Raw genomic sequence first — 27,716 nt, forward strand, 5'->3', positions numbered from 1 at the left:
GATAAGTCCAATGTGAGTGTCCACCATTGTATATACAATCCACAGAAAGTGTAATCCAAAGTTTGCAGGTGGTGAATGGAAAGGTGAGCTCTAAAATTAGCAACTCCTTAATCCAACAGTTTGGTGACTTTTTTTGTCATGCTGCTCTCTTATACAGTTGTACTTCCTGCTTCCTGTCATGTGTCTAGTCACATGGCAGGCCAACCATCCATTTATTAAAGACACACACACACTTAAAATGTTAAGAGTAATAAAATGGCCTAAAAAACATGTAAAACACTTAACACTCTATAATACATTTAAATGATTGTAATAAATAGAGCGGTAAAACACGTCTTTCTAAAAGCCAGCATATTATATAAATAGTGAAGAAAAGGCAAAAGCTTACAGCACCTGGTATTCCCAGGCGGTCTCCCATCCAAGTACTAACCAGGCCCGACGCTGCTTTGCTTCCGAGATCAGACGAGATCGGGCGGTCTCAGCGCAGTATGGCCGTAAGCGAGGGCTGCTCCAAAAAGTGGGCTATTTAAAGATCAGCCTCCGTAAAAGCCAGCATATTATATAAATAGTGAAGAAAAGGCAAAAGCTTACAGCACCTGGTATTCCCAGGCGGTCTCCCATCCAGAGTTACAAGATTAAAATGGGGTCAGATTTAACTGTGAGAGATGACTAGTGGTTAAAAGAATGAGACATAAAAGAAGATTGGTTTAAATAGATTTGGTTTATATACAAGGTTCACATAAACGACTTTAAAACAACACAATAAAACTAGGTAAATGCTGTTAAAAGAATACAGTTCATTTGTCCATACCCTAAAAACAGTCCAAGAATCCCAGTGTGTTGATAAGTCCAATGTGAGTGTCCACCATTGTATATACAATCCACAGAAAGTGTAATCCAAAGTTTGCAGGTGGTGAATGGAAAGGTGAGCTCTAAAATTAGCAAACTCCTTAATCCAACAGTTTGGTGACTGTCCTTTGTTTGTCATGCTGCTCTCTTATACAGTTGTACTTCCTGCTTCCTGTCATGTGTCTAGTCACATGGCAGGCCAACCATCCATTTATTTAAGACACACACACACTTAAAATGTTAAGAGCAATAAAATGGCCTAAAAAAACATGTAAAACACTTAACACTCTATAATACATTTAAATGATTGTAATAAATAGAGCGGTAAAACACGTCTTTCTAAAAGCCAGCATATTATGTAAATAGTGAAGAAAAGGCAAAAGCTTACAGCACCTGGTATTCCCAGGCGGTCTCCCATCCAAGTACTAACCAGGCCCGACGCTGCTTTGCTTCCGAGATCAGACGAGATCGGGCGGTCTCAGCGCGGTATGGCCGTAAGCGAGGGCTGCTCCAAAAAGTGGCCTATTTAAAGATCAGCCTCCGTAAAAGCCAGCATATTATATAAATAGTGAAGAAAAGGCAAAAGCTTACAGCACCTGGTATTCCCAGGCGGTCTCCCATCTAAGTACTAACCAGGCCCGACGCTGCTTTGCTTCCGAGATCAGACGAGATCGGGCGCTCTCAGCGCAGTATGGCCGTAAGCGAGTACTGCTCCAAAAAGTGGGCTATTTATAGATCAGCCTCCGTAAAAGCCATCATATTATATAAATAGTGAAGAAAAGGCAAAAGCTTACAGCACCTGGTATTCCCAGGCGGTCTCCCATCCAGAGTTACAAGATTAAAATGGGGTCAGATTTAACTGTGAGAGATGACTAGTGGTTAAAAGAATGAGACATAAAAGAAGATTGGTTTAAATAGATTTGGTTTTTATACAAGGTTCACATAAAAGACTTTAAAACAACACGATAAAACTAGGTAAATGCTGTTAAAAGAATACAGTTCATTTGTCCATACCCTAAAAACAGTCCAAGAATCCCAGTGTGTTGATAAGTCCAATGTGAGTGTCCACCATTGTATATACAATCCACAGAAAGTGTAATCCAAAGTTTGCAGGTGGTGAATGGAAAGGTGAGCTCTAAAATTAGCAAACTCCTTAATCCAACAGTTTGGTGACTGTCCTTTGTTTGTCATGCTGCTCTCTTATACAGTTGTACTTCCTGCTTCCTGTCATGTGTCTAGTCACATGGCAGGCCAACCATCCATTTATTTAAGACACACACACACTTAAAATGTTAAGAGCAATAAAATGGCCTAAAAAAACATGTAAATCACTTAACACTCTATAATACATTTAAATGATTGTAATAAATAGAGCGGTAAAACACGTCTTTCTAAAAGCCAGCATATTATATAAATAGTGAAGAAAAGGCAAAAGCTTACAGCACCTGGTATTCCCAGGCGGTCTCCCATCCAAGTACTAACCAGGCCCGACGCTGCTTAGCTTCCGAGATCAGACGAGATCGGGCGGTCTCAGCGCAGTATGGCCGTAAGCGAGGGCTGCTCCAAAAAGTGGGCTATTTAAAGATCAGCCTCCGTAAAAGCCAGCATATTATATAAACAGTGAAGAAAAGGCAAAAGCTTACAGCACCTGGTATTCCCAGGCGGTCTCCCATCTAAGTACTAACCAGGCCCGACGCTGCTTTGCTTCCGAGATCAGACGAGATCGGGCGCTCTCAGCGCAGTATGGCCGTAAGCGAGTACTGCTCCAAAAAGTGGGCTATTTATAGATCAGCCTCCGTAAAAGCCATCATATTATATAAATAGTGAAGAAAAGGCAAAAGCTTACAGCACCTGGTATTCCCAGGGGGTCTCCCATCCAAGTACTAACCAGGCCCGACGCTGCTTTGCTTCCGAGATCAGACGAGATCGGGCGCTCTCAGCGCAGTATGGCCGTAAGCGAGTACTGCTCCAAAAAGTGGGCTATTTATAGATCAGCCTCCGTAAAAGCCATCATATTATATAAATAGTGAAGAAAAGGCAAAAGTTTACAGCACCTGGTATTCCCAGGCGGTCTCCCATCCAGAGTTACACCATTAAAATGGGGTCAGAATTAACTGTGAGAGATGACTAGTGGTTAAAAGAATGAGACATAAAAGAAGATTGGTTTAAATAGATTTGGTTTTTATACAAGGTTCACATAAAAGACTTTAAAACAACACGATAAAACTAGGTAAATGCTGTTAAAAGAATACAGTTCATTTGTCCATACCCTAAAAACAGTCCAAGAATCCCAGTGTGTTGATAAGTCCAATGTGAGTGTCCACCATTGTATATACAATCCACAGAAAGTGTAATCCAAAGTTTGCAGGTGGTGAATGGAAAGGTGAGCTCTAAAATTAGCAACTCCTTAATCCAACAGTTTGGTGACTTTTTTTGTCATGCTGCTCTCTTATACAGTTGTACTTCCTGCTTCCTGTCATGTGTCTAGTCACATGGCAGGCCAACCATCCATTTATTAAAGACACACACACACTTAAAATGTTAAGAGTAATAAAATGGCCTAAAAAACATGTAAAACACTTAACACTCTATAATACATTTAAATGATTGTAATAAATAGAGCGGTAAAACACGTCTTTCTAAAAGCCAGCATATTATATAAATAGTGAAGAAAAGGCAAAAGCTTACAGCACCTGGTATTCCCAGGCGGTCTCCCATCCAAGTACTAACCAGGCCCGACGCTGCTTTGCTTCCGAGATCAGACGAGATCGGGCGGTCTCAGCGCAGTATGGCCGTAAGCGAGGGCTGCTCCAAAAAGTGGGCTATTTAAAGATCAGCCTCCGTAAAAGCCAGCATATTATATAAATAGTGAAGAAAAGGCAAAAGCTTACAGCACCTGGTATTCCCAGGCGGTCTCCCATCCAGAGTTACAACATTAAAATGGGGTCAGAATTAACTGTGAGAGATGACTAGTGGTTAAAAGAATGAGACATAAAAGAAGATTGGTTTAAATAGATTTGGTTTTTATACAAGGTTCACATAAAAGACTTTAAAACAACACGATAAAACTAGGTAAATGCTGTTAAAAGAATACAGTTCATTTGTCCATACCCTAAAAACAGTCCAAGAATCCCAGTGTGTTGATAAGTCCAATGTGAGTGTCCACCATTGTATATACAATCCACAGAAAGTGTAATCCAAAGTTTGCAGGTGGTGAATGGAAAGGTGAGCTCTAAAATTAGCAAACTCCTTAATCCAACAGTTTGGTGACTGTCCTTTGTTTGTCATGCTGCTCTCTTATACAGTTGTACTTCCTGCTTCCTGTCATGTGTCTAGTCACATGGCAGGCCAACCATCCATTTATTTAAGACACACACACACTTAAAATGTTAAGAGCAATAAAATGGCCTAAAAAAAACATGTAAAACACTTAACACTCTATAATACATTTAAATGATTGTAATAAATAGAGCGGTAAAACACGTCTTTCTAAAAGCCAGCATATTATATAAATAGTGAAGAAAAGGCAAAAGCTTACAGCACCTGGTATTCCCAGGCGGTCTCCCATCCAGAGTTACAAGATTAAAATGGGGTCAGATTTAACTGTGAGAGATGACTAGTGGTTAAAAGAATGAGACATAAAAGAAGATTGGTTTAAATAGATTTGGTTTATATACAAGGTTCACATAAAAGACTTTAAAACAACACGATAAAACTAGGTAAATGCTGTTAAAAGAATACAGTTCATTTGTCCATACCCTAAAAACAGTCCAAGAATCCCAGTGTGTTGATAAGTCCAATGTGAGTGTCCACCATTGTATATACAATCCACAGAAAGTGTAATCCAAAGTTTGCAGGTGGTGAATGGAAAGGTGAGCTCTAAAATTAGCAACTCCTTAATCCAACAGTTTGGTGACTTTTTTTGTCATGCTGCTCTCTTATACAGTTGTACTTCCTGCTTCCTGTCATGTGTCTAGTCACATGGCAGGCCAACCATCCATTTATTAAAGACACACACACACTTAAAATGTTAAGAGTAATAAAATGGCCTAAAAAACATGTAAAACACTTAACACTCTATAATACATTTAAATGATTGTAATAAATAGAGCGGTAAAACACGTCTTTCTAAAAGCCAGCATATTATATAAATAGTGAAGAAAAGGCAAAAGCTTACAGCACCTGGTATTCCCAGGCGGTCTCCCATCCAAGTACTAACCAGGCCCGACGCTGCTTTGCTTCCGAGATCAGACGAGATCGGGCGGTCTCAGCGCAGTATGGCCGTAAGCGAGGGCTGCTCCAAAAAGTGGGCTATTTAAAGATCAGCCTCCGTAAAAGCCAGCATATTATATAAATAGTGAAGAAAAGGCAAAAGCTTACAGCACCTGGTATTCCCAGGCGGTCTCCCATCCAGAGTTACAAGATTAAAATGGGGTCAGATTTAACTGTGAGAGATGACTAGTGGTTAAAAGAATGAGACATAAAAGAAGATTGGTTTAAATAGATTTGGTTTATATACAAGGTTCACATAAACGACTTTAAAACAACACAATAAAACTAGGTAAATGCTGTTAAAAGAATACAGTTCATTTGTCCATACCCTAAAAACAGTCCAAGAATCCCAGTGTGTTGATAAGTCCAATGTGAGTGTCCACCATTGTATATACAATCCACAGAAAGTGTAATCCAAAGTTTGCAGGTGGTGAATGGAAAGGTGAGCTCTAAAATTAGCAAACTCCTTAATCCAACAGTTTGGTGACTGTCCTTTGTTTGTCATGCTGCTCTCTTATACAGTTGTACTTCCTGCTTCCTGTCATGTGTCTAGTCACATGGCAGGCCAACCATCCATTTATTTAAGACACACACACACTTAAAATGTTAAGAGCAATAAAATGGCCTAAAAAAACATGTAAAACACTTAACACTCTATAATACATTTAAATGATTGTAATAAATAGAGCGGTAAAACACGTCTTTCTAAAAGCCAGCATATTATATAAATAGTGAAGAAAAGGCAAAAGCTTACAGCACCTGGTATTCCCAGGCGGTCTCCCATCCAAGTACTAACCAGGCCCGACGCTGCTTTGCTTCCGAGATCAGACGAGATCGGGCGGTCTCAGCGCGGTATGGCCGTAAGCGAGGGCTGCTCCAAAAAGTGGCCTATTTAAAGATCAGCCTCCGTAAAAGCCAGCATATTATATAAATAGTGAAGAAAAGGCAAAAGCTTACAGCACCTGGTATTCCCAGGCAGTCTCCCATCTAAGTACTAACCAGGCCCGACGCTGCTTTGCTTCCGAGATCAGACGAGATCGGGCGCTCTCAGCGCAGTATGGCCGTAAGCGAGTACTGCTCCAAAAAGTGGGCTATTTATAGATCAGCCTCCGTAAAAGCCATCATATTATATAAATAGTGAAGAAAAGGCAAAAGCTTACAGCACCTGGTATTCCCAGGCGGTCTCCCATCCAGAGTTACAAGATTAAAATGGGGTCAGATTTAACTGTGAGAGATGACTAGTGGTTAAAAGAATGAGACATAAAAGAAGATTGGTTTAAATAGATTTGGTTTTTATACAAGGTTCACATAAAAGACTTTAAAACAACACGATAAAACTAGGTAAATGCTGTTAAAAGAATACAGTTCATTTGTCCATACCCTAAAAACAGTCCAAGAATCCCAGTGTGTTGATAAGTCCAATGTGAGTGTCCACCATTGTATATACAATCCACAGAAAGTGTAATCCAAAGTTTGCAGGTGGTGAATGGAAAGGTGAGCTCTAAAATTAGCAAACTCCTTAATCCAACAGTTTGGTGACTGTCCTTTGTTTGTCATGCTGCTCTCTTATACAGTTGTACTTCCTGCTTCCTGTCATGTGTCTAGTCACATGGCAGGCCAACCATCCATTTATTTAAGACACACACACACTTAAAATGTTAAGAGCAATAAAATGGCCTAAAAAAACATGTAAATCACTTAACACTCTATAATACATTTAAATGATTGTAATAAATAGAGCGGTAAAACACGTCTTTCTAAAAGCCAGCATATTATATAAATAGTGAAGAAAAGGCAAAAGCTTACAGCACCTGGTATTCCCAGGCGGTCTCCCATCCAAGTACTAACCAGGCCCGACGCTGCTTAGCTTCCGAGATCAGACGAGATCGGGCGGTCTCAGCGCAGTATGGCCGTAAGCGAGGGCTGCTCCAAAAAGTGGGCTATTTAAAGATCAGCCTCCGTAAAAGCCAGCATATTATATAAACAGTGAAGAAAAGGCAAAAGCTTACAGCACCTGGTATTCCCAGGCGGTCTCCCATCTAAGTACTAACCAGGCCCGACGCTGCTTTGCTTCCGAGATCAGACGAGATCGGGCGCTCTCAGCGCAGTATGGCCGTAAGCGAGTACTGCTCCAAAAAGTGGGCTATTTATAGATCAGCCTCCGTAAAAGCCATCATATTATATAAATAGTGAAGAAAAGGCAAAAGCTTACAGCACCTGGTATTCCCAGGGGGTCTCCCATCCAAGTACTAACCAGGCCCGACGCTGCTTTGCTTCCGAGATCAGACGAGATCGGGCGCTCTCAGCGCAGTATGGCCGTAAGCGAGTACTGCTCCAAAAAGTGGGCTATTTATAGATCAGCCTCCGTAAAAGCCATCATATTATATAAATAGTGAAGAAAAGGCAAAAGTTTACAGCACCTGGTATTCCCAGGCGGTCTCCCATCCAGAGTTACACCATTAAAATGGGGTCAGAATTAACTGTGAGAGATGACTAGTGGTTAAAAGAATGAGACATAAAAGAAGATTGGTTTAAATAGATTTGGTTTTTATACAAGGTTCACATAAAAGACTTTAAAACAACACGATAAAACTAGGTAAATGCTGTTAAAAGAATACAGTTCATTTGTCCATACCCTAAAAACAGTCCAAGAATCCCAGTGTGTTGATAAGTCCAATGTGAGTGTCCACCATTGTATATACAATCCACAGAAAGTGTAATCCAAAGTTTGCAGGTGGTGAATGGAAAGGTGAGCTCTAAAATTAGCAACTCCTTAATCCAACAGTTTGGTGACTTTTTTTGTCATGCTGCTCTCTTATACAGTTGTACTTCCTGCTTCCTGTCATGTGTCTAGTCACATGGCAGGCCAACCATCCATTTATTAAAGACACACACACACTTAAAATGTTAAGAGTAATAAAATGGCCTAAAAAACATGTAAAACACTTAACACTCTATAATACATTTAAATGATTGTAATAAATAGAGCGGTAAAACACGTCTTTCTAAAAGCCAGCATATTATATAAATAGTGAAGAAAAGGCAAAAGCTTACAGCACCTGGTATTCCCAGGCGGTCTCCCATCCAAGTACTAACCAGGCCCGACGCTGCTTTGCTTCCGAGATCAGACGAGATCGGGCGGTCTCAGCGCAGTATGGCCGTAAGCGAGGGCTGCTCCAAAAAGTGGGCTATTTAAAGATCAGCCTCCGTAAAAGCCAGCATATTATATAAATAGTGAAGAAAAGGCAAAAGCTTACAGCACCTGGTATTCCCAGGCGGTCTCCCATCCAGAGTTACAACATTAAAATGGGGTCAGAATTAACTGTGAGAGATGACTAGTGGTTAAAAGAATGAGACATAAAAGAAGATTGGTTTAAATAGATTTGGTTTTTATACAAGGTTCACATAAAAGACTTTAAAACAACACGATAAAACTAGGTAAATGCTGTTAAAAGAATACAGTTCATTTGTCCATACCCTAAAAACAGTCCAAGAATCCCAGTGTGTTGATAAGTCCAATGTGAGTGTCCACCATTGTATATACAATCCACAGAAAGTGTAATCCAAAGTTTGCAGGTGGTGAATGGAAAGGTGAGCTCTAAAATTAGCAAACTCCTTAATCCAACAGTTTGGTGACTGTCCTTTGTTTGTCATGCTGCTCTCTTATACAGTTGTACTTCCTGCTTCCTGTCATGTGTCTAGTCACATGGCAGGCCAACCATCCATTTATTTAAGACACACACTTAAAATGTTAAGAGCAATAAAATGGCCTAAAAAAAACATGTAAAACACTTAACACTCTATAATTCATTTAAATGATTGTAATAAATAGAGCGGTAAAACACGTCTTTCTAAAAGCCAGCATATTATATAAATAGTGAAGAAAAGGCAAAAGCTTACAGCACCTGGTATTCCCAGGCGGTCTCCCATCCAGAGTTACAAGATTAAAATGGGGTCAGATTTAACTGTGAGAGATGACTAGTGGTTAAAAGAATGAGACATAAAAGAAGATTGGTTTAAATAGATTTGGTTTATATACAAGGTTCACATAAAAGACTTTAAAACAACACAATAAAACTAGGTAAATGCTGTTAAAAGAATACAGTTCATTTGTCCATACCCTAAAAACAGTCCAAGAATCCCAGTGTGTTGATAAGTCCAATGTGAGTGTCCACCATTGTATATACAATCCACAGAAAGTGTAATCCAAAGTTTGCAGGTGGTGAATGGAAAGGTGAGCTCTAAAATTAGCAAACTCCTTAATCCAACAGTTTGGTGACTTTTTTTGTCATGCTGCTCTCTTATACAGTTGTACTTCCTGCTTCCTGTCATGTGTCTAGTCACATGGCAGGCCAACCATCCATTTATTAAAGACACACACACACTTAAAATGTTAAGAGTAATAAAATGGCCTAAAAAACATGTAAAACACTTAACACTCTATAATACATTTAAATGATTGTAATAAATAGAGCGGTAAAACACGTCTTTCTAAAAGCCAGCATATTATATAAATAGTGAAGAAAAGGCAAAAGCTTACAGCACCTGGTATTCCCAGGCGGTCTCCCATCCAAGTACTAACCAGGCCCGACGCTGCTTTGCTTCCGAGATCAGACGAGATCGGGCGGTCTCAGCGCAGTATGGCCGTAAGCGAGGGCTGCTCCAAAAAGTGGGCTATTTAAAGATCAGCCTCCGTAAAAGCCAGCATATTATATAAATAGTGAAGAAAAGGCAAAAGCTTACAGCACCTGGTATTCCCAGGCGGTCTCCCATCCAGAGTTACAAGATTAAAATGGGGTCAGATTTAACTGTGAGAGATGACTAGTGGTTAAAAGAATGAGACATAAAAGAAGATTGGTTTAAATAGATTTGGTTTATATACAAGGTTCACATAAACGACTTTAAAACAACACAATAAAACTAGGTAAATGCTGTTAAAAGAATACAGTTCATTTGTCCATACCCTAAAAACAGTCCAAGAATCCCAGTGTGTTGATAAGTCCAATGTGAGTGTCCACCATTGTATATACAATCCACAGAAAGTGTAATCCAAAGTTTGCAGGTGGTGAATGGAAAGGTGAGCTCTAAAATTAGCAAACTCCTTAATCCAACAGTTTGGTGACTGTCCTTTGTTTGTCATGCTGCTCTCTTATACAGTTGTACTTCCTGCTTCCTGTCATGTGTCTAGTCACATGGCAGGCCAACCATCCATTTATTTAAGACACACACACACTTAAAATGTTAAGAGCAATAAAATGGCCTAAAAAAACATGTAAAACACTTAACACTCTATAATACATTTAAATGATTGTAATAAATAGAGCGGTAAAACACGTCTTTCTAAAAGCCAGCATATTATATAAATAGTGAAGAAAAGGCAAAAGCTTACAGCACCTGGTATTCCCAGGCGGTCTCCCATCCAAGTACTAACCAGGCCCGACGCTGCTTTGCTTCCGAGATCAGACGAGATCGGGCGGTCTCAGCGCGGTATGGCCGTAAGCGAGGGCTGCTCCAAAAAGTGGCCTATTTAAAGATCAGCCTCCGTAAAAGCCAGCATATTATATAAATAGTGAAGAAAAGGCAAAAGCTTACAGCACCTGGTATTCCCAGGCGGTCTCCCATCTAAGTACTAACCAGGCCCGACGCTGCTTTGCTTCCGAGATCAGACGAGATCGGGCGCTCTCAGCGCAGTATGGCCGTAAGCGAGTACTGCTCCAAAAAGTGGGCTATTTATAGATCAGCCTCCGTAAAAGCCAGCATATTATATAAATAGTGAAGAAAAGGCAAAAGCTTACAGCACCTGGTATTCCCAGGCGGTCTCCCATCCAGAGTTACAAGATTAAAATGGGGTCAGATTTAACTGTGAGAGATGACTAGTGGTTAAAAGAATGAGACATAAAAGAAGATTGGTTTAAATAGATTTGGTTTATATACAAGGTTCACATAAAAGACTTTAAAACAACACGATAAAACTAGGTAAATGCTGTTAAAAGAATACAGTTCATTTGTCCATACCCTAAAAACAGTCCAAGAATCCCAGTGTGTTGATAAGTCCAATGTGAGTGTCCACCATTGTATATACAATCCACAGAAAGTGTAATCCAAAGTTTGCAGGTGGTGAATGGAAAGGTGAGCTCTAAAATTAGCAAACTCCTTAATCCAACAGTTTGGTGACTGTCCTTTGTTTGTCATGCTGCTCTCTTATACAGTTGTACTTCCTGCTTCCTGTCATGTGTCTAGTCACATGGCAGGCCAACCATCCATTTATTTAAGACACACACACACTTAAAATGTTAAGAGCAATAAAATGGCCTAAAAAAACATGTAAAACACTTAACACTCTATAATACATTTAAATGATTGTAATAAATAGAGCGGTAAAACACGTCTTTCTAAAAGCCAGCATATTATATAAATAGTGAAGAAAAGGCAAAAGCTTACAGCACCTGGTATTCCCAGGCGGTCTCCCATCTAAGTACTAACCAGGCCCGACGCTGCTTTGCTTCCGAGATCAGACGAGATCGGGCGCTCTCAGCGCAGTATGGCCGTAAGCGAGTACTGCTCCAAAAAGTGGGCTATTTATAGATCAGCCTCCGTAAAAGCCATCATATTATATAAATAGTGAAGAAAAGGCAAAAGCTTACAGCACCTGGTATTCCCAGGGGGTCTCCCATCCAAGTACTAACCAGGCCCGACGCTGCTTTGCTTCCGAGATCAGACGAGATCGGGTGCACTCAGCGCAGTATGGCCGTAAGCGAGGACTGCTCCAAAAAGTGGGTTATTTATAGATCAGCCTCCGTAAAAGCCATCATATTATATAAATAGTGAAGAAAAGGCAAAAGTTTACAGCACCTGGTATTCCCAGGCGGTCTCCCGTCCAGAGTTACACCATTAAAATGGGGTCAGAATTAACTGTGAGAGATGACTAGTGGTTAAAAGAATGAGACATAAAAGAAGATTGGTTTAAATAGATTTGGTTTTTATACAAGGTTCACATAAAAGACTTTAAAACAACACGATAAAACTAGGTAAATGCTGTTAAAAGAATACAGTTCATTTGTCCATACCCTAAAAACAGTCCAAGAATCCCAGTGTGTTGATAAGTCCAATGTGAGTGTCCACCATTGTATATACAATCCACAGAAAGTGTAATCCAAAGTTTGCAGGTGGTGAATGGAAAGGTGAGCTCTAAAATTAGCAAACTCCTTAATCCAACAGTTTGGTGACTGTCCTTTGTTTGTCATGCTGCTCTCTTATACAGTTGTACTTCCTGCTTCCTGTCATGTGTCTAGTCACATGGCAGGCCAACCATCCATTTATTTAAGACACACACACACTTAAAATGTTAAGAGCAATAAAATGGCCTAAAAAAAACATGTAAAACACTTAACACTCTATAATACATTTAAATGATTGTAATAAATAGAGCGGTAAAACACGTCTTTCTAAAAGCCAGCATATTATATAAATAGTGAAGAAAAGGCAAAAGCTTACAGCACCTGGTATTCCCAGGCGGTCTCCCATCCAGAGTTACAAGATTAAAATGGGGTCAGATTTAACTGTGAGAGATGACTAGTGGTTAAAAGAATGAGACATAAAAGAAGATTGGTTTAAATAGATTTGGTTTATATACAAGGTTCACATAAAAGACTTTAAAACAACACGATAAAACTAGGTAAATGCTGTTAAAAGAATACAGTTCATTTGTCCATACCCTAAAAACAGTCCAAGAATCCCAGTGTGTTGATAAGTCCAATGTGAGTGTCCACCATTGTATATACAATCCACAGAAAGTGTAATCCAAAGTTTGCAGGTGGTGAATGGAAAGGTGAGCTCTAAAATTAGCAACTCCTTAATCCAACAGTTTGGTGACTTTTTTTGTCATGCTGCTCTCTTATACAGTTGTACTTCCTGCTTCCTGTCATGTGTCTAGTCACATGGCAGGCCAACCATCCATTTATTAAAGACACACACACACTTAAAATGTTAAGAGTAATAAAATGGCCTAAAAAACATGTAAAACACTTAACACTCTATAATACATTTAAATGATTGTAATAAATAGAGCGGTAAAACACGTCTTTCTAAAAGCCAGCATATTATATAAATAGTGAAGAAAAGGCAAAAGCTTACAGCACCTGGTATTCCCAGGCGGTCTCCCATCCAAGTACTAACCAGGCCCGACGCTGCTTTGCTTCCGAGATCAGACGAGATCGGGCGGTCTCAGCGCAGTATGGCCGTAAGCGAGGGCTGCTCCAAAAAGTGGGCTATTTAAAGATCAGCCTCCGTAAAAGCCAGCATATTATATAAATAGTGAAGAAAAGGCAAAAGCTTACAGCACCTGGTATTCCCAGGCGGTCTCCCATCCAGAGTTACAAGATTAAAATGGGGTCAGATTTAACTGTGAGAGATGACTAGTGGTTAAAAGAATGAGACATAAAAGAAGATTGGTTTAAATAGATTTGGTTTATATACAAGGTTCACATAAACGACTTTAAAACAACACAATAAAACTAGGTAAATGCTGTTAAAAGAATACAGTTCATTTGTCCATACCCTAAAAACAGTCCAAGAATCCCAGTGTGTTGATAAGTCCAATGTGAGTGTCCACCATTGTATATACAATCCACAGAAAGTGTAATCCAAAGTTTGCAGGTGGTGAATGGAAAGGTGAGCTCTAAAATTAGCAAACTCCTTAATCCAACAGTTTGGTGACTGTCCTTTGTTTGTCATGCTGCTCTCTTATACAGTTGTACTTCCTGCTTCCTGTCATGTGTCTAGTCACATGGCAGGCCAACCATCCATTTATTTAAGACACACACACACTTAAAATGTTAAGAGCAATAAAATGGCCTAAAAAAACATGTAAAACACTTAACACTCTATAATACATTTAAATGATTGTAATAAATAGAGCGGTAAAACACGTCTTTCTAAAAGCCAGCATATTATGTAAATAGTGAAGAAAAGGCAAAAGCTTACAGCACCTGGTATTCCCAGGCGGTCTCCCATCCAAGTACTAACCAGGCCCGACGCTGCTTTGCTTCCGAGATCAGACGAGATCGGGCGGTCTCAGCGCGGTATGGCCGTAAGCGAGGGCTGCTCCAAAAAGTGGCCTATTTAAAGATCAGCCTCCGTAAAAGCCAGCATATTATATAAATAGTGAAGAAAAGGCAAAAGCTTACAGCACCTGGTATTCCCAGGCGGTCTCCCATCTAAGTACTAACCAGGCCCGACGCTGCTTTGCTTCCGAGATCAGACGAGATCGGGCGCTCTCAGCGCAGTATGGCCGTAAGCGAGTACTGCTCCAAAAAGTGGGCTATTTATAGATCAGCCTCCGTAAAAGCCATCATATTATATAAATAGTGAAGAAAAGGCAAAAGCTTACAGCACCTGGTATTCCCAGGCGGTCTCCCATCCAGAGTTACAAGATTAAAATGGGGTCAGATTTAACTGTGAGAGATGACTAGTGGTTAAAAGAATGAGACATAAAAGAAGATTGGTTTAAATAGATTTGGTTTTTATACAAGGTTCACATAAAAGACTTTAAAACAACACGATAAAACTAGGTAAATGCTGTTAAAAGAATACAGTTCATTTGTCCATACCCTAAAAACAGTCCAAGAATCCCAGTGTGTTGATAAGTCCAATGTGAGTGTCCACCATTGTATATACAATCCACAGAAAGTGTAATCCAAAGTTTGCAGGTGGTGAATGGAAAGGTGAGCTCTAAAATTAGCAAACTCCTTAATCCAACAGTTTGGTGACTGTCCTTTGTTTGTCATGCTGCTCTCTTATACAGTTGTACTTCCTGCTTCCTGTCATGTGTCTAGTCACATGGCAGGCCAACCATCCATTTATTTAAGACACACACACACTTAAAATGTTAAGAGCAATAAAATGGCCTAAAAAAACATGTAAATCACTTAACACTCTATAATACATTTAAATGATTGTAATAAATAGAGCGGTAAAACACGTCTTTCTAAAAGCCAGCATATTATATAAATAGTGAAGAAAAGGCAAAAGCTTACAGCACCTGGTATTCCCAGGCGGTCTCCCATCCAAGTACTAACCAGGCCCGACGCTGCTTAGCTTCCGAGATCAGACGAGATCGGGCGGTCTCAGCGCAGTATGGCCGTAAGCGAGGGCTGCTCCAAAAAGTGGGCTATTTAAAGATCAGCCTCCGTAAAAGCCAGCATATTATATAAACAGTGAAGAAAAGGCAAAAGCTTACAGCACCTGGTATTCCCAGGCGGTCTCCCATCTAAGTACTAACCAGGCCCGACGCTGCTTTGCTTCCGAGATCAGACGAGATCGGGCGCTCTCAGCGCAGTATGGCCGTAAGCGAGTACTGCTCCAAAAAGTGGGCTATTTATAGATCAGCCTCCGTAAAAGCCATCATATTATATAAATAGTGAAGAAAAGGCAAAAGCTTACAGCACCTGGTATTCCCAGGGGGTCTCCCATCCAAGTACTAACCAGGCCCGACGCTGCTTTGCTTCCGAGATCAGACGAGATCGGGCGCTCTCAGCGCAGTATGGCCGTAAGCGAGTACTGCTCCAAAAAGTGGGCTATTTATAGATCAGCCTCCGTAAAAGCCATCATATTATATAAATAGTGAAGAAAAGGCAAAAGTTTACAGCACCTGGTATTCCCAGGCGGTCTCCCATCCAGAGTTACACCATTAAAATGGGGTCAGAATTAACTGTGAGAGATGACTAGTGGTTAAAAGAATGAGACATAAAAGAAGATTGGTTTAAATAGATTTGGTTTTTATACAAGGTTCACATAAAAGACTTTAAAACAACACGATAAAACTAGGTAAATGCTGTTAAAAGAATACAGTTCATTTGTCCATACCCTAAAAACAGTCCAAGAATCCCAGTGTGTTGATAAGTCCAATGTGAGTGTCCACCATTGTATATACAATCCACAGAAAGTGTAATCCAAAGTTTGCAGGTGGTGAATGGAAAGGTGAGCTCTAAAATTAGCAACTCCTTAATCCAACAGTTTGGTGACTTTTTTTGTCATGCTGCTCTCTTATACAGTTGTACTTCCTGCTTCCTGTCATGTGTCTAGTCACATGGCAGGCCAACCATCCATTTATTAAAGACACACACACACTTAAAATGTTAAGAGTAATAAAATGGCCTAAAAAACATGTAAAACACTTAACACTCTATAATACATTTAAATGATTGTAATAAATAGAGCGGTAAAACACGTCTTTCTAAAAGCCAGCATATTATATAAATAGTGAAGAAAAGGCAAAAGCTTACAGCACCTGGTATTCCCAGGCGGTCTCCCATCCAAGTACTAACCAGGCCCGACGCTGCTTTGCTTCCGAGATCAGACGAGATCGGGCGGTCTCAGCGCAGTATGGCCGTAAGCGAGGGCTGCTCCAAAAAGTGGGCTATTTAAAGATCAGCCTCCGTAAAAGCCAGCATATTATATAAATAGTGAAGAAAAGGCAAAAGCTTACAGCACCTGGTATTCCCAGGCGGTCTCCCATCCAGAGTTACAACATTAAAATGGGGTCAGAATTAACTGTGAGAGATGACTAGTGGTTAAAAGAATGAGACATAAAAGAAGATTGGTTTAAATAGATTTGGTTTTTATACAAGGTTCACATAAAAGACTTTAAAACAACACGATAAAACTAGGTAAATGCTGTTAAAAGAATACAGTTCATTTGTCCATACCCTAAAAACAGTCCAAGAATCCCAGTGTGTTGATAAGTCCAATGTGAGTGTCCACCATTGTATATACAATCCACAGAAAGTGTAATCCAAAGTTTGCAGGTGGTGAATGGAAAGGTGAGCTCTAAAATTAGCAAACTCCTTAATCCAACAGTTTGGTGACTGTCCTTTGTTTGTCATGCTGCTCTCTTATACAGTTGTACTTCCTGCTTCCTGTCATGTGTCTAGTCACATGGCAGGCCAACCATCCATTTATTTAAGACACACACACACTTAAAATGTTAAGAGCAATAAAATGGCCTAAAAAAAACATGTAAAACACTTAACACTCTATAATACATTTAAATGATTGTAATAAATAGAGCGGTAAAACACGTCTTTCTAAAAGCCAGCATATTATATAAATAGTGAAGAAAAGGCAAAAGCTTACAGCACCTGGTATTCCCAGGCGGTCTCCCATCCAGAGTTACAAGATTAAAATGGGGTCAGATTTAACTGTGAGAGATGACTAGTGGTTAAAAGAATGAGACATAAAAGAAGATTGGTTTAAATAGATTTGGTTTATATACAAGGTTCACATAAAAGACTTTAAAACAACACGATAAAACTAGGTAAATGCTGTTAAAAGAATACAGTTCATTTGTCCATACCCTAAAAACAGTCCAAGAATCCCAGTGTGTTGATAAGTCCAATGTGAGTGTCCACCATTGTATATACAATCCACAGAAAGTGTAATCCAAAGTTTGCAGGTGGTGAATGGAAAGGTGAGCTCTAAAATTAGCAACTCCTTAATCCAACAGTTTGGTGACTTTTTTTGTCATGCTGCTCTCTTATACAGTTGTACTTCCTGCTTCCTGTCATGTGTCTAGTCACATGGCAGGCCAACCATCCATTTATTAAAGACACACACACACTTAAAATGTTAAGAGTAATAAAATGGCCTAAAAAACATGTAAAACACTTAACACTCTATAATACATTTAAATGATTGTAATAAATAGAGCGGTAAAACACGTCTTTCTAAAAGCCAGCATATTATATAAATAGTGAAGAAAAGGCAAAAGCTTACAGCACCTGGTATTCCCAGGCGGTCTCCCATCCAAGTACTAACCAGGCCCGACGCTGCTTTGCTTCCGAGATCAGACGAGATCGGGCGGTCTCAGCGCAGTATGGCCGTAAGCGAGGGCTGCTCCAAAAAGTGGGCTATTTAAAGATCAGCCTCCGTAAAAGCCAGCATATTATATAAATAGTGAAGAAAAGGCAAAAGCTTACAGCACCTGGTATTCCCAGGCGGTCTCCCATCCAGAGTTACAAGATTAAAATGGGGTCAGATTTAACTGTGAGAGATGACTAGTGGTTAAAAGAATGAGACATAAAAGAAGATTGGTTTAAATAGATTTGGTTTATATACAAGGTTCACATAAACGACTTTAAAACAACACAATAAAACTAGGTAAATGCTGTTAAAAGAATACAGTTCATTTGTCCATACCCTAAAAACAGTCCAAGAATCCCAGTGTGTTGATAAGTCCAATGTGAGTGTCCACCATTGTATATACAATCCACAGAAAGTGTAATCCAAAGTTTGCAGGTGGTGAATGGAAAGGTGAGCTCTAAAATTAGCAAACTCCTTAATCCAACAGTTTGGTGACTGTCCTTTGTTTGTCATGCTGCTCTCTTATACAGTTGTACTTCCTGCTTCCTGTCATGTGTCTAGTCACATGGCAGGCCAACCATCCATTTATTTAAGACACACACACACTTAAAATGTTAAGAGCAATAAAATGGCCTAAAAAAACATGTAAAACACTTAACACTCTATAATACATTTAAATGATTGTAATAAATAGAGCGGTAAAACACGTCTTTCTAAAAGCCAGCATATTATGTAAATAGTGAAGAAAAGGCAAAAGCTTACAGCACCTGGTATTCCCAGGCGGTCTCCCATCCAAGTACTAACCAGGCCCGACGCTGCTTTGCTTCCGAGATCAGACGAGATCGGGCGGTCTCAGCGCGGTATGGCCGTAAGCGAGGGCTGCTCCAAAAAGTGGCCTATTTAAAGATCAGCCTCCGTAAAAGCCAGCATATTATATAAATAGTGAAGAAAAGGCAAAAGCTTACAGCACCTGGTATTCCCAGGCGGTCTCCCATCTAAGTACTAACCAGGCCCGACGCTGCTTTGCTTCCGAGATCAGACGAGATCGGGCGCTCTCAGCGCAGTATGGCCGTAAGCGAGTACTGCTCCAAAAAGTGGGCTATTTATAGATCAGCCTCCGTAAAAGCCATCATATTATATAAATAGTGAAGAAAAGGCAAAAGCTTACAGCACCTGGTATTCCCAGGCGGTCTCCCATCCAGAGTTACAAGATTAAAATGGGGTCAGATTTAACTGTGAGAGATGACTAGTGGTTAAAAGAATGAGACATAAAAGAAGATTGGTTTAAATAGATTTGGTTTTTATACAAGGTTCACATAAAAGACTTTAAAACAACACGATAAAACTAGGTAAATGCTGTTAAAAGAATACAGTTCATTTGTCCATACCCTAAAAACAGTCCAAGAATCCCAGTGTGTTGATAAGTCCAATGTGAGTGTCCACCATTGTATATACAATCCACAGAAAGTGTAATCCAAAGTTTGCAGGTGGTGAATGGAAAGGTGAGCTCTAAAATTAGCAAACTCCTTAATCCAACAGTTTGGTGACTGTCCTTTGTTTGTCATGCTGCTCTCTTATACAGTTGTACTTCCTGCTTCCTGTCATGTGTCTAGTCACATGGCAGGCCAACCATCCATTTATTTAAGACACACACACACTTAAAATGTTAAGAGCAATAAAATGGCCTAAAAAAACATGTAAATCACTTAACACTCTATAATACATTTAAATGATTGTAATAAATAGAGCGGTAAAACACGTCTTTCTAAAAGCCAGCATATTATATAAATAGTGAAGAAAAGGCAAAAGCTTACAGCACCTGGTATTCCCAGGCGGTCTCCCATCCAAGTACTAACCAGGCCCGACGCTGCTTAGCTTCCGAGATCAGACGAGATCGGGCGGTCTCAGCGCAGTATGGCCGTAAGCGAGGGCTGCTCCAAAAAGTGGGCTATTTAAAGATCAGCCTCCGTAAAAGCCAGCATATTATATAAACAGTGAAGAAAAGGCAAAAGCTTACAGCACCTGGTATTCCCAGGCGGTCTCCCATCTAAGTACTAACCAGGCCCGACGCTGCTTTGCTTCCGAGATCAGACGAGATCGGGCGCTCTCAGCGCAGTATGGCCGTAAGCGAGTACTGCTCCAAAAAGTGGGCTATTTATAGATCAGCCTCCGTAAAAGCCATCATATTATATAAATAGTGAAGAAAAGGCAAAAGCTTACAGCACCTGGTATTCCCAGGGGGTCTCCCATCCAAGTACTAACCAGGCCCGACGCTGCTTTGCTTCCGAGATCAGACGAGATCGGGCGCTCTCAGCGCAGTATGGCCGTAAGCGAGTACTGCTCCAAAAAGTGGGCTATTTATAGATCAGCCTCCGTAAAAGCCATCATATTATATAAATAGTGAAGAAAAGGCAAAAGTTTACAGCACCTGGTATTCCCAGGCGGTCTCCCATCCAGAGTTACACCATTAAAATGGGGTCAGAATTAACTGTGAGAGATGACTAGTGGTTAAAAGAATGAGACATAAAAGAAGATTGGTTTAAATAGATTTGGTTTTTATACAAGGTTCACATAAAAGACTTTAAAACAACACGATAAAACTAGGTAAATGCTGTTAAAAGAATACAGTTCATTTGTCCATACCCTAAAAACAGTCCAAGAATCCCAGTGTGTTGATAAGTCCAATGTGAGTGTCCACCATTGTATATACAATCCACAGAAAGTGTAATCCAAAGTTTGCAGGTGGTGAATGGAAAGGTGAGCTCTAAAATTAGCAACTCCTTAATCCAACAGTTTGGTGACTTTTTTTGTCATGCTGCTCTCTTATACAGTTGTACTTCCTGCTTCCTGTCATGTGTCTAGTCACATGGCAGGCCAACCATCCATTTATTAAAGACACACACACACTTAAAATGTTAAGAGTAATAAAATGGCCTAAAAAACATGTAAAACACTTAACACTCTATAATACATTTAAATGATTGTAATAAATAGAGCGGTAAAACACGTCTTTCTAAAAGCCAGCATATTATATAAATAGTGAAGAAAAGGCAAAAGCTTACAGCACCTGGTATTCCCAGGCGGTCTCCCATCCAAGTACTAACCAGGCCCGACGCTGCTTTGCTTCCGAGATCAGACGAGATCGGGCGGTCTCAGCGCAGTATGGCCGTAAGCGAGGGCTGCTCCAAAAAGTGGGCTATTTAAAGATCAGCCTCCGTAAAAGCCAGCATATTATATAAATAGTGAAGAAAAGGCAAAAGCTTACAGCACCTGGTATTCCCAGGCGGTCTCCCATCCAGAGTTACAACATTAAAATGGGGTCAGAATTAACTGTGAGAGATGACTAGTGGTTAAAAGAATGAGACATAAAAGAAGATTGGTTTAAATAGATTTGGTTTTTATACAAGGTTCACATAAAAGACTTTAAAACAACACGATAAAACTAGGTAAATGCTGTTAAAAGAATACAGTTCATTTGTCCATACCCTAAAAACAGTCCAAGAATCCCAGTGTGTTGATAAGTCCAATGTGAGTGTCCACCATTGTATATACAATCCACAGAAAGTGTAATCCAAAGTTTGCAGGTGGTGAATGGAAAGGTGAGCTCTAAAATTAGCAAACTCCTTAATCCAACAGTTTGGTGACTGTCCTTTGTTTGTCATGCTGCTCTCTTATACAGTTGTACTTCCTGCTTCCTGTCATGTGTCTAGTCACATGGCAGGCCAACCATCCATTTATTTAAGACACACACACACTTAAAATGTTAAGAGCAATAAAATGGCCTAAAAAAAACATGTAAAACACTTAACACTCTATAATACATTTAAATGATTGTAATAAATAGAGCGGTAAAACACGTCTTTCTAAAAGCCAGCATATTATATAAATAGTGAAGAAAAGGCAAAAGCTTACAGCACCTGGTATTCCCAGGCGGTCTCCCATCCAGAGTTACAAGATTAAAATGGGGTCAGATTTAACTGTGAGAGATGACTAGTGGTTAAAAGAATGAGACATAAAAGAAGATTGGTTTAAATAGATTTGGTTTATATACAAGGTTCACATAAAAGACTTTAAAACAACACGATAAAACTAGGTAAATGCTGTTAAAAGAATACAGTTCATTTGTCCATACCCTAAAAACAGTCCAAGAATCCCAGTGTGTTGATAAGTCCAATGTGAGTGTCCACCATTGTATATACAATCCACAGAAAGTGTAATCCAAAGTTTGCAGGTGGTGAATGGAAAGGTGAGCTCTAAAATTAGCAACTCCTTAATCCAACAGTTTGGTGACTTTTTTTGTCATGCTGCTCTCTTATACAGTTGTACTTCCTGCTTCCTGTCATGTGTCTAGTCACATGGCAGGCCAACCATCCATTTATTAAAGACACACACACACTTAAAATGTTAAGAGTAATAAAATGGCCTAAAAAACATGTAAAACACTTAACACTCTATAATACATTTAAATGATTGTAATAAATAGAGCGGTAAAACACGTCTTTCTAAAAGCCAGCATATTATATAAATAGTGAAGAAAAGGCAAAAGCTTACAGCACCTGGTATTCCCAGGCGGTCTCCCATCCAAGTACTAACCAGGCCCGACGCTGCTTTGCTTCCGAGATCAGACGAGATCGGGCGGTCTCAGCGCAGTATGGCCGTAAGCGAGGGCTGCTCCAAAAAGTGGGCTATTTAAAGATCAGCCTCCGTAAAAGCCAGCATATTATATAAATAGTGAAGAAAAGGCAAAAGCTTACAGCACCTGGTATTCCCAGGCGGTCTCCCATCCAGAGTTACAAGATTAAAATGGGGTCAGATTTAACTGTGAGAGATGACTAGTGGTTAAAAGAATGAGACATAAAAGAAGATTGGTTTAAATAGATTTGGTTTATATACAAGGTTCACATAAACGACTTTAAAACAACACAATAAAACTAGGTAAATGCTGTTAAAAGAATACAGTTCATTTGTCCATACCCTAAAAACAGTCCAAGAATCCCAGTGTGTTGATAAGTCCAATGTGAGTGTCCACCATTGTATATACAATCCACAGAAAGTGTAATCCAAAGTTTGCAGGTGGTGAATGGAAAGGTGAGCTCTAAAATTAGCAAACTCCTTAATCCAACAGTTTGGTGACTGTCCTTTGTTTGTCATGCTGCTCTCTTATACAGTTGTACTTCCTGCTTCCTGTCATGTGTCTAGTCACATGGCAGGCCAACCATCCATTTATTTAAGACACACACACACTTAAAATGTTAAGAGCAATAAAATGGCCTAAAAAAACATGTAAAACACTTAACACTCTATAATACATTTAAATGATTGTAATAAATAGAGCGGTAAAACACGTCTTTCTAAAAGCCAGCATATTATATAAATAGTGAAGAAAAGGCAAAAGCTTACAGCACCTGGTATTCCCAGGCGGTCTCCCATCCAAGTACTAACCAGGCCCGACGCTGCTTTGCTTCCGAGATCAGACGAGATCGGGCGGTCTCAGCGCGGTATGGCCGTAAGCGAGGGCTGCTCCAAAAAGTGGCCTATTTAAAGATCAGCCTCCGTAAAAGCCAGCATATTATATAAATAGTGAAGAAAAGGCAAAAGCTTACAGCACCTGGTATTCCCAGGCAGTCTCCCATCTAAGTACTAACCAGGCCCGACGCTGCTTTGCTTCCGAGATCAGACGAGATCGGGCGCTCTCAGCGCAGTATGGCCGTAAGCGAGTACTGCTCCAAAAAGTGGGCTATTTATAGATCAGCCTCCGTAAAAGCCATCATATTATATAAATAGTGAAGAAAAGGCAAAAGCTTACAGCACCTGGTATTCCCAGGCGGTCTCCCATCCAGAGTTACAAGATTAAAATGGGGTCAGATTTAACTGTGAGAGATGACTAGTGGTTAAAAGAATGAGACATAAAAGAAGATTGGTTTAAATAGATTTGGTTTTTATACAAGGTTCACATAAAAGACTTTAAAACAACACGATAAAACTAGGTAAATGCTGTTAAAAGAATACAGTTCATTTGTCCATACCCTAAAAACAGTCCAAGAATCCCAGTGTGTTGATAAGTCCAATGTGAGTGTCCACCATTGTATATACAATCCACAGAAAGTGTAATCCAAAGTTTGCAGGTGGTGAATGGAAAGGTGAGCTCTAAAATTAGCAAACTCCTTAATCCAACAGTTTGGTGACTGTCCTTTGTTTGTCATGCTGCTCTCTTATACAGTTGTACTTCCTGCTTCCTGTCATGTGTCTAGTCACATGGCAGGCCAACCATCCATTTATTTAAGACACACACACACTTAAAATGTTAAGAGCAATAAAATGGCCTAAAAAAACATGTAAATCACTTAACACTCTATAATACATTTAAATGATTGTAATAAATAGAGCGGTAAAACACGTCTTTCTAAAAGCCAGCATATTATATAAATAGTGAAGAAAAGGCAAAAGCTTACAGCACCTGGTATTCCCAGGCGGTCTCCCATCCAAGTACTAACCAGGCCCGACGCTGCTTAGCTTCCGAGATCAGACGAGATCGGGCGGTCTCAGCGCAGTATGGCCGTAAGCGAGGGCTGCTCCAAAAAGTGGGCTATTTAAAGATCAGCCTCCGTAAAAGCCAGCATATTATATAAACAGTGAAGAAAAGGCAAAAGCTTACAGCACCTGGTATTCCCAGGCGGTCTCCCATCTAAGTACTAACCAGGCCCGACGCTGCTTTGCTTCCGAGATCAGACGAGATCGGGCGCTCTCAGCGCAGTATGGCCGTAAGCGAGTACTGCTCCAAAAAGTGGGCTATTTATAGATCAGCCTCCGTAAAAGCCATCATATTATATAAATAGTGAAGAAAAGGCAAAAGCTTACAGCACCTGGTATTCCCAGGGGGTCTCCCATCCAAGTACTAACCAGGCCCGACGCTGCTTTGCTTCCGAGATCAGACGAGATCGGGCGCTCTCAGCGCAGTATGGCCGTAAGCGAGTACTGCTCCAAAAAGTGGGCTATTTATAGATCAGCCTCCGTAAAAGCCATCATATTATATAAATAGTGAAGAAAAGGCAAAAGTTTACAGCACCTGGTATTCCCAGGCGGTCTCCCATCCAGAGTTACACCATTAAAATGGGGTCAGAATTAACTGTGAGAGATGACTAGTGGTTAAAAGAATGAGACATAAAAGAAGATTGGTTTAAATAGATTTGGTTTTTATACAAGGTTCACATAAAAGACTTTAAAACAACACGATAAAACTAGGTAAATGCTGTTAAAAGAATACAGTTCATTTGTCCATACCCTAAAAACAGTCCAAGAATCCCAGTGTGTTGATAAGTCCAATGTGAGTGTCCACCATTGTATATACAATCCACAGAAAGTGTAATCCAAAGTTTGCAGGTGGTGAATGGAAAGGTGAGCTCTAAAATTAGCAACTCCTTAATCCAACAGTTTGGTGACTTTTTTTGTCATGCTGCTCTCTTATACAGTTGTACTTCCTGCTTCCTGTCATGTGTCTAGTCACATGGCAGGCCAACCATCCATTTATTAAAGACACACACACACTTAAAATGTTAAGAGTAATAAAATGGCCTAAAAAACATGTAAAACACTTAACACTCTATAATACATTTAAATGATTGTAATAAATAGAGCGGTAAAACACGTCTTTCTAAAAGCCAGCATATTATATAAATAGTGAAGAAAAGGCAAAAGCTTACAGCACCTGGTATTCCCAGGCGGTCTCCCATCCAAGTACTAACCAGGCCCGACGCTGCTTTGCTTCCGAGATCAGACGAGATCGGGCGGTCTCAGCGCAGTATGGCCGTAAGCGAGGGCTGCTCCAAAAAGTGGGCTATTTAAAGATCAGCCTCCGTAAAAGCCAGCATATTATATAAATAGTGAAGAAAAGGCAAAAGCTTACAGCACCTGGTATTCCCAGGCGGTCTCCCATCCAGAGTTACAACATTAAAATGGGGTCAGAATTAACTGTGAGAGATGACTAGTGGTTAAAAGAATGAGACATAAAAGAAGATTGGTTTAAATAGATTTGGTTTTTATACAAGGTTCACATAAAAGACTTTAAAACAACACGATAAAACTAGGTAAATGCTGTTAAAAGAATACAGTTCATTTGTCCATACCCTAAAAACAGTCCAAGAATCCCAGTGTGTTGATAAGTCCAATGTGAGTGTCCACCATTGTATATACAATCCACAGAAAGTGTAATCCAAAGTTTGCAGGTGGTGAATGGAAAGGTGAGCTCTAAAATTAGCAAACTCCTTAATCCAACAGTTTGGTGACTGTCCTTTGTTTGTCATGCTGCTCTCTTATACAGTTGTACTTCCTGCTTCCTGTCATGTGTCTAGTCACATGGCAGGCCAACCATCCATTTATTTAAGACACACACTTAAAATGTTAAGAGCAATAAAATGGCCTAAAAAAAACATGTAAAACACTTAACACTCTATAATTCATTTAAATGATTGTAATAAATAGAGCGGTAAAACACGTCTTTCTAAAAGCCAGCATATTATATAAATAGTGAAGAAAAGGCAAAAGCTTACAGCACCTGGTATTCCCAGGCGGTCTCCCATCCAGAGTTACAAGATTAAAATGGGGTCAGATTTAACTGTGAGAGATGACTAGTGGTTAAAAGAATGAGACATAAAAGAAGATTGGTTTAAATAGATTTGGTTTATATACAAGGTTCACATAAAAGACTTTAAAACAACACAATAAAACTAGGTAAATGCTGTTAAAAGAATACAGTTCATTTGTCCATACCCTAAAAACAGTCCAAGAATCCCAGTGTGTTGATAAGTCCAATGTGAGTGTCCACCATTGTATATACAATCCACAGAAAGTGTAATCCAAAGTTTGCAGGTGGTGAATGGAAAGGTGAGCTCTAAAATTAGCAAACTCCTTAATCCAACAGTTTGGTGACTTTTTTTGTCATGCTGCTCTCTTATACAGTTGTACTTCCTGCTTCCTGTCATGTGTCTAGTCACATGGCAGGCCAACCATCCATTTATTAAAGACACACACACACTTAAAATGTTAAGAGTAATAAAATGGCCTAAAAAACATGTAAAACACTTAACACTCTATAATACATTTAAATGATTGTAATAAATAGAGCGGTAAAACACGTCTTTCTAAAAGCCAGCATATTATATAAATAGTGAAGAAAAGGCAAAAGCTTACAGCACCTGGTATTCCCAGGCGGTCTCCCATCCAAGTACTAACCAGGCCCGACGCTGCTTTGCTTCCGAGATCAGACGAGATCGGGCGGTCTCAGCGCAGTATGGCCGTAAGCGAGGGCTGCTCCAAAAAGTGGGCTATTTAAAGATCAGCCTCCGTAAAAGCCAGCATATTATATAAATAGTGAAGAAAAGGCAAAAGCTTACAGCACCTGGTATTCCCAGGCGGTCTCCCATCCAGAGTTACAAGATTAAAATGGGGTCAGATTTAACTGTGAGAGATGACTAGTGGTTAAAAGAATGAGACATAAAAGAAGATTGGTTTAAATAGATTTGGTTTATATACAAGGTTCACATAAACGACTTTAAAACAACACAATAAAACTAGGTAAATGCTGTTAAAAGAATACAGTTCATTTGTCCATACCCTAAAAACAGTCCAAGAATCCCAGTGTGTTGATAAGTCCAATGTGAGTGTCCACCATTGTATATACAATCCACAGAAAGTGTAATCCAAAGTTTGCAGGTGGTGAATGGAAAGGTGAGCTCTAAAAT

The 27,716-nt window shown here is 39.8% G+C and overlaps 41 non-coding genes across 41 annotated transcripts; all 41 read right to left on the reverse strand.

Moving 5' to 3' along the window:
* Window positions 1-381: 381 nt before the first annotated feature.
* Window positions 382-500, reverse strand: LOC141303415 (5S ribosomal RNA). The gene has a single exon (XR_012343395.1). It is a non-coding gene; the product is annotated as a 5S ribosomal RNA (ribosomal RNA).
* A 730-nt stretch (window positions 501-1,230) lies between these two features.
* On the reverse strand, window positions 1,231-1,349 carry LOC141303110 (5S ribosomal RNA). Its single transcript, XR_012343094.1, has one exon. It is a non-coding gene; the product is annotated as a 5S ribosomal RNA (ribosomal RNA).
* Window positions 1,350-1,433: 84 nt separating this feature from the next.
* LOC141303217 (5S ribosomal RNA) lies at window positions 1,434-1,552 on the reverse strand. Its single transcript, XR_012343200.1, has one exon. It is a non-coding gene; the product is annotated as a 5S ribosomal RNA (ribosomal RNA).
* A 730-nt stretch (window positions 1,553-2,282) lies between these two features.
* On the reverse strand, window positions 2,283-2,401 carry LOC141303128 (5S ribosomal RNA). The gene has a single exon (XR_012343111.1). It is a non-coding gene; the product is annotated as a 5S ribosomal RNA (ribosomal RNA).
* An 84-nt stretch (window positions 2,402-2,485) lies between these two features.
* LOC141303218 (5S ribosomal RNA) lies at window positions 2,486-2,604 on the reverse strand. Its single transcript, XR_012343201.1, has one exon. It is a non-coding gene; the product is annotated as a 5S ribosomal RNA (ribosomal RNA).
* Window positions 2,605-2,688: 84 nt separating this feature from the next.
* LOC141303101 (5S ribosomal RNA) lies at window positions 2,689-2,807 on the reverse strand. The gene has a single exon (XR_012343085.1). It is a non-coding gene; the product is annotated as a 5S ribosomal RNA (ribosomal RNA).
* A 723-nt stretch (window positions 2,808-3,530) lies between these two features.
* Window positions 3,531-3,649, reverse strand: LOC141303416 (5S ribosomal RNA). Its single transcript, XR_012343396.1, has one exon. It is a non-coding gene; the product is annotated as a 5S ribosomal RNA (ribosomal RNA).
* A 1,370-nt stretch (window positions 3,650-5,019) lies between these two features.
* Window positions 5,020-5,138, reverse strand: LOC141303417 (5S ribosomal RNA). The gene has a single exon (XR_012343397.1). It is a non-coding gene; the product is annotated as a 5S ribosomal RNA (ribosomal RNA).
* Window positions 5,139-5,868: 730 nt separating this feature from the next.
* LOC141303111 (5S ribosomal RNA) lies at window positions 5,869-5,987 on the reverse strand. Its single transcript, XR_012343095.1, has one exon. It is a non-coding gene; the product is annotated as a 5S ribosomal RNA (ribosomal RNA).
* Window positions 5,988-6,071: 84 nt separating this feature from the next.
* On the reverse strand, window positions 6,072-6,190 carry LOC141303519 (5S ribosomal RNA). The gene has a single exon (XR_012343500.1). It is a non-coding gene; the product is annotated as a 5S ribosomal RNA (ribosomal RNA).
* A 730-nt stretch (window positions 6,191-6,920) lies between these two features.
* On the reverse strand, window positions 6,921-7,039 carry LOC141303129 (5S ribosomal RNA). Its single transcript, XR_012343112.1, has one exon. It is a non-coding gene; the product is annotated as a 5S ribosomal RNA (ribosomal RNA).
* Window positions 7,040-7,123: 84 nt separating this feature from the next.
* Window positions 7,124-7,242, reverse strand: LOC141303219 (5S ribosomal RNA). The gene has a single exon (XR_012343203.1). It is a non-coding gene; the product is annotated as a 5S ribosomal RNA (ribosomal RNA).
* An 84-nt stretch (window positions 7,243-7,326) lies between these two features.
* On the reverse strand, window positions 7,327-7,445 carry LOC141303102 (5S ribosomal RNA). Its single transcript, XR_012343086.1, has one exon. It is a non-coding gene; the product is annotated as a 5S ribosomal RNA (ribosomal RNA).
* A 723-nt stretch (window positions 7,446-8,168) lies between these two features.
* Window positions 8,169-8,287, reverse strand: LOC141303418 (5S ribosomal RNA). The gene has a single exon (XR_012343398.1). It is a non-coding gene; the product is annotated as a 5S ribosomal RNA (ribosomal RNA).
* Window positions 8,288-9,654: 1,367 nt separating this feature from the next.
* LOC141303419 (5S ribosomal RNA) lies at window positions 9,655-9,773 on the reverse strand. The gene has a single exon (XR_012343399.1). It is a non-coding gene; the product is annotated as a 5S ribosomal RNA (ribosomal RNA).
* A 730-nt stretch (window positions 9,774-10,503) lies between these two features.
* LOC141303113 (5S ribosomal RNA) lies at window positions 10,504-10,622 on the reverse strand. The gene has a single exon (XR_012343097.1). It is a non-coding gene; the product is annotated as a 5S ribosomal RNA (ribosomal RNA).
* An 84-nt stretch (window positions 10,623-10,706) lies between these two features.
* On the reverse strand, window positions 10,707-10,825 carry LOC141303220 (5S ribosomal RNA). The gene has a single exon (XR_012343204.1). It is a non-coding gene; the product is annotated as a 5S ribosomal RNA (ribosomal RNA).
* Window positions 10,826-11,555: 730 nt separating this feature from the next.
* LOC141303221 (5S ribosomal RNA) lies at window positions 11,556-11,674 on the reverse strand. The gene has a single exon (XR_012343205.1). It is a non-coding gene; the product is annotated as a 5S ribosomal RNA (ribosomal RNA).
* Window positions 11,675-11,758: 84 nt separating this feature from the next.
* LOC141303033 (5S ribosomal RNA) lies at window positions 11,759-11,877 on the reverse strand. Its single transcript, XR_012343018.1, has one exon. It is a non-coding gene; the product is annotated as a 5S ribosomal RNA (ribosomal RNA).
* A 1,370-nt stretch (window positions 11,878-13,247) lies between these two features.
* Window positions 13,248-13,366, reverse strand: LOC141303421 (5S ribosomal RNA). The gene has a single exon (XR_012343402.1). It is a non-coding gene; the product is annotated as a 5S ribosomal RNA (ribosomal RNA).
* A 730-nt stretch (window positions 13,367-14,096) lies between these two features.
* On the reverse strand, window positions 14,097-14,215 carry LOC141303115 (5S ribosomal RNA). The gene has a single exon (XR_012343098.1). It is a non-coding gene; the product is annotated as a 5S ribosomal RNA (ribosomal RNA).
* Window positions 14,216-14,299: 84 nt separating this feature from the next.
* On the reverse strand, window positions 14,300-14,418 carry LOC141303223 (5S ribosomal RNA). The gene has a single exon (XR_012343207.1). It is a non-coding gene; the product is annotated as a 5S ribosomal RNA (ribosomal RNA).
* A 730-nt stretch (window positions 14,419-15,148) lies between these two features.
* LOC141303130 (5S ribosomal RNA) lies at window positions 15,149-15,267 on the reverse strand. The gene has a single exon (XR_012343113.1). It is a non-coding gene; the product is annotated as a 5S ribosomal RNA (ribosomal RNA).
* An 84-nt stretch (window positions 15,268-15,351) lies between these two features.
* On the reverse strand, window positions 15,352-15,470 carry LOC141303226 (5S ribosomal RNA). Its single transcript, XR_012343208.1, has one exon. It is a non-coding gene; the product is annotated as a 5S ribosomal RNA (ribosomal RNA).
* Window positions 15,471-15,554: 84 nt separating this feature from the next.
* Window positions 15,555-15,673, reverse strand: LOC141303104 (5S ribosomal RNA). Its single transcript, XR_012343087.1, has one exon. It is a non-coding gene; the product is annotated as a 5S ribosomal RNA (ribosomal RNA).
* A 723-nt stretch (window positions 15,674-16,396) lies between these two features.
* On the reverse strand, window positions 16,397-16,515 carry LOC141303422 (5S ribosomal RNA). Its single transcript, XR_012343403.1, has one exon. It is a non-coding gene; the product is annotated as a 5S ribosomal RNA (ribosomal RNA).
* A 1,370-nt stretch (window positions 16,516-17,885) lies between these two features.
* LOC141303423 (5S ribosomal RNA) lies at window positions 17,886-18,004 on the reverse strand. The gene has a single exon (XR_012343404.1). It is a non-coding gene; the product is annotated as a 5S ribosomal RNA (ribosomal RNA).
* A 730-nt stretch (window positions 18,005-18,734) lies between these two features.
* Window positions 18,735-18,853, reverse strand: LOC141303116 (5S ribosomal RNA). Its single transcript, XR_012343099.1, has one exon. It is a non-coding gene; the product is annotated as a 5S ribosomal RNA (ribosomal RNA).
* Window positions 18,854-18,937: 84 nt separating this feature from the next.
* LOC141303227 (5S ribosomal RNA) lies at window positions 18,938-19,056 on the reverse strand. Its single transcript, XR_012343209.1, has one exon. It is a non-coding gene; the product is annotated as a 5S ribosomal RNA (ribosomal RNA).
* Window positions 19,057-19,786: 730 nt separating this feature from the next.
* On the reverse strand, window positions 19,787-19,905 carry LOC141303131 (5S ribosomal RNA). Its single transcript, XR_012343115.1, has one exon. It is a non-coding gene; the product is annotated as a 5S ribosomal RNA (ribosomal RNA).
* An 84-nt stretch (window positions 19,906-19,989) lies between these two features.
* On the reverse strand, window positions 19,990-20,108 carry LOC141303228 (5S ribosomal RNA). The gene has a single exon (XR_012343210.1). It is a non-coding gene; the product is annotated as a 5S ribosomal RNA (ribosomal RNA).
* Window positions 20,109-20,192: 84 nt separating this feature from the next.
* LOC141303105 (5S ribosomal RNA) lies at window positions 20,193-20,311 on the reverse strand. Its single transcript, XR_012343088.1, has one exon. It is a non-coding gene; the product is annotated as a 5S ribosomal RNA (ribosomal RNA).
* Window positions 20,312-21,034: 723 nt separating this feature from the next.
* Window positions 21,035-21,153, reverse strand: LOC141303424 (5S ribosomal RNA). The gene has a single exon (XR_012343405.1). It is a non-coding gene; the product is annotated as a 5S ribosomal RNA (ribosomal RNA).
* Window positions 21,154-22,523: 1,370 nt separating this feature from the next.
* LOC141303426 (5S ribosomal RNA) lies at window positions 22,524-22,642 on the reverse strand. Its single transcript, XR_012343406.1, has one exon. It is a non-coding gene; the product is annotated as a 5S ribosomal RNA (ribosomal RNA).
* A 730-nt stretch (window positions 22,643-23,372) lies between these two features.
* On the reverse strand, window positions 23,373-23,491 carry LOC141303117 (5S ribosomal RNA). The gene has a single exon (XR_012343100.1). It is a non-coding gene; the product is annotated as a 5S ribosomal RNA (ribosomal RNA).
* An 84-nt stretch (window positions 23,492-23,575) lies between these two features.
* On the reverse strand, window positions 23,576-23,694 carry LOC141303520 (5S ribosomal RNA). Its single transcript, XR_012343501.1, has one exon. It is a non-coding gene; the product is annotated as a 5S ribosomal RNA (ribosomal RNA).
* Window positions 23,695-24,424: 730 nt separating this feature from the next.
* Window positions 24,425-24,543, reverse strand: LOC141303132 (5S ribosomal RNA). The gene has a single exon (XR_012343116.1). It is a non-coding gene; the product is annotated as a 5S ribosomal RNA (ribosomal RNA).
* An 84-nt stretch (window positions 24,544-24,627) lies between these two features.
* On the reverse strand, window positions 24,628-24,746 carry LOC141303229 (5S ribosomal RNA). Its single transcript, XR_012343211.1, has one exon. It is a non-coding gene; the product is annotated as a 5S ribosomal RNA (ribosomal RNA).
* Window positions 24,747-24,830: 84 nt separating this feature from the next.
* Window positions 24,831-24,949, reverse strand: LOC141303106 (5S ribosomal RNA). Its single transcript, XR_012343089.1, has one exon. It is a non-coding gene; the product is annotated as a 5S ribosomal RNA (ribosomal RNA).
* Window positions 24,950-25,672: 723 nt separating this feature from the next.
* Window positions 25,673-25,791, reverse strand: LOC141303427 (5S ribosomal RNA). Its single transcript, XR_012343407.1, has one exon. It is a non-coding gene; the product is annotated as a 5S ribosomal RNA (ribosomal RNA).
* A 1,367-nt stretch (window positions 25,792-27,158) lies between these two features.
* Window positions 27,159-27,277, reverse strand: LOC141303428 (5S ribosomal RNA). Its single transcript, XR_012343408.1, has one exon. It is a non-coding gene; the product is annotated as a 5S ribosomal RNA (ribosomal RNA).
* Window positions 27,278-27,716: the final 439 nt, after the last annotated feature.

Source organism: Garra rufa, unplaced genomic scaffold (assembly GCF_049309525.1).
Source record: "Garra rufa unplaced genomic scaffold, GarRuf1.0 hap1_unplaced_001, whole genome shotgun sequence".
In the NCBI taxonomy this organism is placed as follows: Eukaryota; Metazoa; Chordata; class Actinopteri; order Cypriniformes; family Cyprinidae; genus Garra; species Garra rufa.